The sequence below is a fragment of the Nipponia nippon genome, unplaced genomic scaffold (assembly GCF_047370975.1).
Source record: "Nipponia nippon isolate SJK-2023a ecotype South Korea unplaced genomic scaffold, ASM4737097v1 scaffold_14, whole genome shotgun sequence".
NCBI lineage: Eukaryota > Metazoa > Chordata > Aves > Pelecaniformes > Threskiornithidae > Nipponia > Nipponia nippon.
The window spans coordinates 8,134,339-8,140,338 of record NW_028262330.1 but is presented as its reverse complement, the minus strand read 5'-3'; positions in this window follow the sequence as shown (position 1 = coordinate 8,140,338).

Genomic DNA, 6,000 nt, shown 5'->3' with positions numbered 1-6,000 from the left:
CCCGGCCGCCGGCGGGGCGGAGCGGGGCGGGCCCGCAGCGGGGCCGGCCCCCGCCGGGGGGAGCCCGCGCACCGCGGGGGGGCTCCGTCAGCACCTGCCGCCTCTCGTCAGCGGCCCCCGCCCCTCACACAGGCGCCCACCGGCTCTCCTGCACACCGCGGCTCCTCTCACACACACGCGTAACGCACACCGGCTCTTCTCACACGCATCGGCTTCCCTCACACACACACATCCCGGCTCTCCCCACAGACACCGGCTCCACACACACACACACATCCCGGCTCTCCCCACAGACACCGGCTCCACACACACACACACCCCGGCTCTCCCCACCGACACCCGCTCCTCTCACACACACACACACACACACACCCCCACACCCCGGCTCTCCCCACAGACACTGACTCCTCTCACACACCCCACGGCTGTCCCCACATACACCGGCTCCTCTCACACAGACACACACACACACACACACACACACACCCCACTGGCTCTCCGTGCACACCCCAGCTCCCCCCAAACCACACACCGGTTCCCCTCACGCTCAGCGGTTCCTCTCTCTCTCACACCCACCCAGGCTTCCCTCACGCACACCGCACACAGACCCTCGGCTCCCTTCTCTCTCTGCCTCACACACACACAGCAGCTGCCTGCCTTCACACACAGGCAGACACAGAAGGCAGCTCAGACACAGAATTTCCTCTGTGTCAGCCATGGAAACTGACACCTTCCCTCCAAAGCGGGCCCCGGCACCAAGCGGTGCTGCTGCCCTCAGCAGCCCCCGGGCCCGGGCAGGGACCTGGCAGCAACAGGCCCGGGTGACCCCGGCACTGCAGCGCTGCCTCCCCGTTACCTTTACTCGGTGCAGCTGCTACCCCGTGCCACAAGCACAACCACCACCATCGCAAAGAGCCTGGCCAACCTACACCCTGCCGCTCTCTGCCACTTTCACAGCGCGTGCTTCCTGTACCTACCGTGAGATACGTTATTCCACCACCACCACAACAAAGGTGCAGCCCAGATGCTCTCCTTCACAAACCTTTCCCCTTCCTGCAACCCAGAGACCCGACAGCATACCTGCAAATGCTGTTTGAGGCCATACTGAACAACCGTACACCGCACAACACCCGCCGGACGTACAACAAACACAAGAGAAGAGCGGCCTCACTGCCTTGCCCCGCTGCAGCGTGTCATATCTTTAATTTACCTTACCACATAAATATCTTCAACAAAAAGCGTAGGAAACGTACACTAAGTCTTTTCCACTAACTAACACACCCAACACATACACAAAAGACTTTTACTGTGCTTTTTGCAGCACACTGATAATGTAATAAAGTATTCTGTAAAATAACAGAACCGTTCATCTTCATTTATTCACATTACATGCAAAATGTTCACAAGTCCCTGGACATAGAAATATTATCTGCCTATGGCATACATACATTCTCTCATATTGCAATTTATACAGTATCTCCACACATTCAGAAAAACACCACGTAAAGCATGACTGCCTGTGTGTAAAAACACAGTATGTGCTAAACAAAAAACCCAAGCCCTAATCATGATTTTTTTAATAGATGTTATTCCCATGGCTACAAATTTTCACATAGGGGAAATGGATGCTTATTAAAAGTTCCTCTACCCCAATATATCTACATGCTCCGAAGTCTGTCTGTGTAAGCATGTGTAATATGTTTTATTTCACAAGAATGAAAGCAAGCTAATTAACACAAATTAAGTCTTACTTGCTGATGGGAAAAGTGCACACGGACGTTTACCACAGAACAGAAATGACTTGTTACATGCTATCTTATTCTTAATTTTAAAACCTGGGTTTCTGGGTGCAGCCTGGCTGAACTGGTATGTCCATGGCATTTCATCAAATAACTGATGACAGAGATAGCCCCGCTTTTTTTCTAAGCTTTTAGAATCAAGCCAGATGCCCTATAAGCTGTTCCCATACACCCTTGCTTCATGGACTTTTATTTTGCAAGCAACTACTTTCAAATTTGATCTGAAATTCAATACAATCTAACGATTTTTTATTTGGTTTCTACCTATTCTACACGTTTCAAATCCCTTATTCCTCTTCAGAGGGAATAGATTCTTCTTGCCTTAATTAACTTATGCCAAAGCATGAGGAGCACTAAGAAACATTTTGTACTCTCATTAAGTGTTCTATCAAGAAATATGGGACGTATTTATTTCTGCTCCTTTAGCGCGGTATTACAAACATAGCTACCAACACTGGAGAATCGGCCTGAATCAGATGCAGCTCTCATTGCATCAGATTCGGGGCAATCTGTACGTTTGGTTGTTCCTCAGAACCTCACAAACCTGCTGAATCATTTTGGATTCCAGTTTCTTTCCTGAGAGCGACTCTGCTGAAGACTCATTCATCGAAACATCGGCGAGTGCCCCCGGCTCTTAGTTCCAGCACCTGCCCATTGCCGCCTTAGGCCCCAGGGACGAGCCAAACCGCACCCGTCGTGGCACTATGAGATCATGCTAGGATCACTTTACTCTGCCTCTGTAAAGCAATCATTTCATCTCAAACCGAATAATTATTTGTATGTTGTGATCATACCCATCAGGCAAGAGAAAAAAATCTATTATGTGTGCATAGCAATCCTCAGACAACCATTATAACACAACCTTCCCTTTACTGTATATAATATATAACTCCCCTTGCTACTGTGTTTTGGACACATGCCACTTAGACAATGCTTTTTTATATATGTGTATGTATTCACCGTCAAATGTCAAGATTCAGGGCACCCTTGCAGCGGTGCTATGAAGGCATGCTACGTTCCCTTCAGCAGATGCTTTTGGTATATGCTAACCCAACGGCAGCATCTCCTTGCTGGGAGGCTTTTAGTTGCTTGCACACCCGTTTTTCCTACTCTGCGCTCAGGCCCTGTGGGTGACACGGGACCTCAGCCTTCCTCTGCAAACTACTGGAGGAAAGACGTCTGCCATCTCCTCCTGTGCGCGCACGTTCCCACCAGCAGCCCGTGACTTGCTCTTCTGCTCAGGGCAGCATTCGCAATTGGTTTCTGATTCAGGCCATCTGGACAAGGAGTCGGCGTCATCGTTGTTTGTGGGCATATATATGGTTATTCCGTCAGAGTACCAGCTTTGCCAATCTCCTGGCAAGAAGCTCCAGAATTCCTGACTCCAAAGCGCCATTTATGGGGTCTTCTGATAACAAATTTACTCCTGTATCAATATTTGAATAATATCCTAGAGAGTTTGTCCCTGATAGAAGTTCCCATTGGATGGTTTATGAGTTTTTCTCTGAATAATTTGATTATTGCTGTAACAAGGACAACGTCTCAAGTCCTTTCTATATTTGCATTAATACCACCCTAGGCCTGTAAGTGCAAGCATCTGTGTTCGTTTTGAAAGAGGTTTCTTAGAGTCATTCTGCTGCCTGTGAAATGCCTTCTCTTTTTACTCATCTGCTGGATCAGCACGCTACTGCCTGTATTATTTTTGGATCAAAAAGCAATTTAAAAAGTGTGTCCTTCCTAAAGGAAAAGTGTCTGGATTGCTCCGTCCCTATTCACATGCGCTGCATCAGATCAGCTCAAAGGCAAAGCCAAGGAGAACACCTTCATCAGCGTCTTTGGCAACTGTGGCTCTCTATTATTTCCTGCTTGTAAGAAATACTCAACAAACAGGAATCGCTTCCTGCTTGAGGGCTGTAAGGAAGTTCACAACCTAATTTCTCCTCGCATTTCAAAGCAAATTACAACCACTTCCTCTTCTAGAGAGCTATCAGAACGAGTAGCTATTTTCCAAATCCCTTTTAGGAACGATGACTTGATCATTGCAAACCCCCTGGCTACAAATGATTTGCTTCACCCGGTCTCATCTTCCAAAGGAATTTCCATGCAGTCAACTTATGAGACATTTCTACCAGCAACTACTGCGGAATAATTACTTGCCATAATTAAGTAAAAAGCAGTTAACATTTCCCACTAGTGGCTGGACTTCAGAGTCAAATTTCAGAAGCCAGGTTTTCCTAATTTCTTTTTCCACGCAACACATTCTTTGCCTGAGATCACCTATAGACTTTAGTTTTGAACTCCCTTTCATAAGTTTGTCATTTTTTGACCAGTAGCTATTAATTATGAGATAATGTCCACTACTCCTATGGTTTTTCCAGAGCCTACTACGCATTCATCAACAAAACTGTTTATTCTTCTTACCCAGACACTTTGGCAACAATGTACCCTAAATGTTTCCAAAAATTAGGAAAAGGTAGGATGTGGGAACATAAATAAATACATTTGCGCGAGTGTTTGTATGGCTGGTATCCGAGTGGTGAGAAGGAGGTAGAAATATTTTGTCTCTCTCTATATCAACCCTGGTTCTGCATCTGTGCCTTCACAGTCTGCACAACACTAGCTCTGTCTTTCTGTATTTACACTAACTCTCTTCTCTGCCCTTTTCCCTTCAAAGTTACTCAGACTGCGGGTTGGGAAACACTGGGACATTAGACAGATTTTATTATTAAATTACTCCATGTGACAGGCAGTTTGTTTACACATGCTAGTACTAATGTGAAAGTTCGAATGTATGTACCAAAACACAGTCAAAACGACTAAGTACAGAAAAAAGTCCTATGAGAGATGAAATGTCGCAGAAGAAAAATTCCTGAAAAATTCTGGGGAAAAAATGGCATATCCTAATAACTAATCATTTGCCAGGGATGAAATTACAGTTCATTGATATGTCCTAATCAGCAAAATCCCACTTCCCTTTGCGACATGTAAATGATGCCATTATTCCAACTTGAGTTTCCTTGAAAGTGGTGCACAACCCATTCCTTATGCAGGTATCTTGTAGCTGCCTGTGAATTACCCTCGCAGCAGCTCTCCATAGAACTGGAAATAAATGGCGGATGATATACAGAACGTTGAGCGTAGAAGACATTTTTTATATCCGTGTTCTCATCAGAATACTGAGTGACAACCTATTGTTTGCTTTTCTCGTATCTCAGGCGTATTAGGAACATCCTAAAACATCTCCTAGTTATACAGCGCAATCAGAGCTTGGTGCTGTTATACATCGAAATGTGTTGGGGGTCCTTTGGGATGTTTTATAGGTTTTATCTCTTTCTAGATTGTACAAATAAAATTTTCTGCCTCAGCTGGAGTATTTGCTATCATTGTTGTTTTGCAGATTTTGTCCTTCCACCAGCAATCGCTCCGGAAAATTTTGAATATCTCTTGCAAAAAATAATTCACATTCTTTTGAGTACATCAGAACAATTCTCTTGTGTAGGCAAATTTTCCGTCTTTAACTGTACACACAAAAAAGGCAGAAAGACTGAGACTTTGAAATAGAAACAAAGCACTCAAACGATGTGGAGAAAAGAACAAACCTCTCTTGTACCAACTAAAGAGAGCCTCCATTATTCATTCAGAGAAGCATGGCACGCAGGTTTGTAGGAAACAAAGTAGGTGGGTTCTTGACCCCTGGAATTCCTTGCCCAGAAGAACCAAACGCAAGAACCCAGCGCTGGTGCAGGGCGCTTGCATGGGCTCAGGGGAGTGAGAAAGCCTGGGAGAGACGAGCGTTGGATGTCACTGAACACAGACCACAGCTGGCTCGGAAAATTCCCTAAACAGAAAACGCCCAGAAATGAAGAGATTCTGAGGAGGAAGTATACGTCTGCTTGCCCTGTTCTTGCTGCTTCTTAGGTGTGCGCCAGTGGGCACTGTTAGAGACAAAACACTGGGTTAAATGGGCCCTGCCTGAACCAGCACCACCACTCCTACGGCCTTCCTCCTCTTTAACTAAAGAAAAAATATTTACTGTATCGCTGCCAGCTGATGAAAAGTTACCCTCAAAAAACTATTTTTTCCAGTCTTTCTGCATTAAAAGTGGCAGCTGTACATGTAGGGTTTAAGTCTGCAGGTAAAAGGAACTCTGTACGTACGTCTATATGTGATCCCTTGAAGAGTAAAATATGTCCATCAAAAA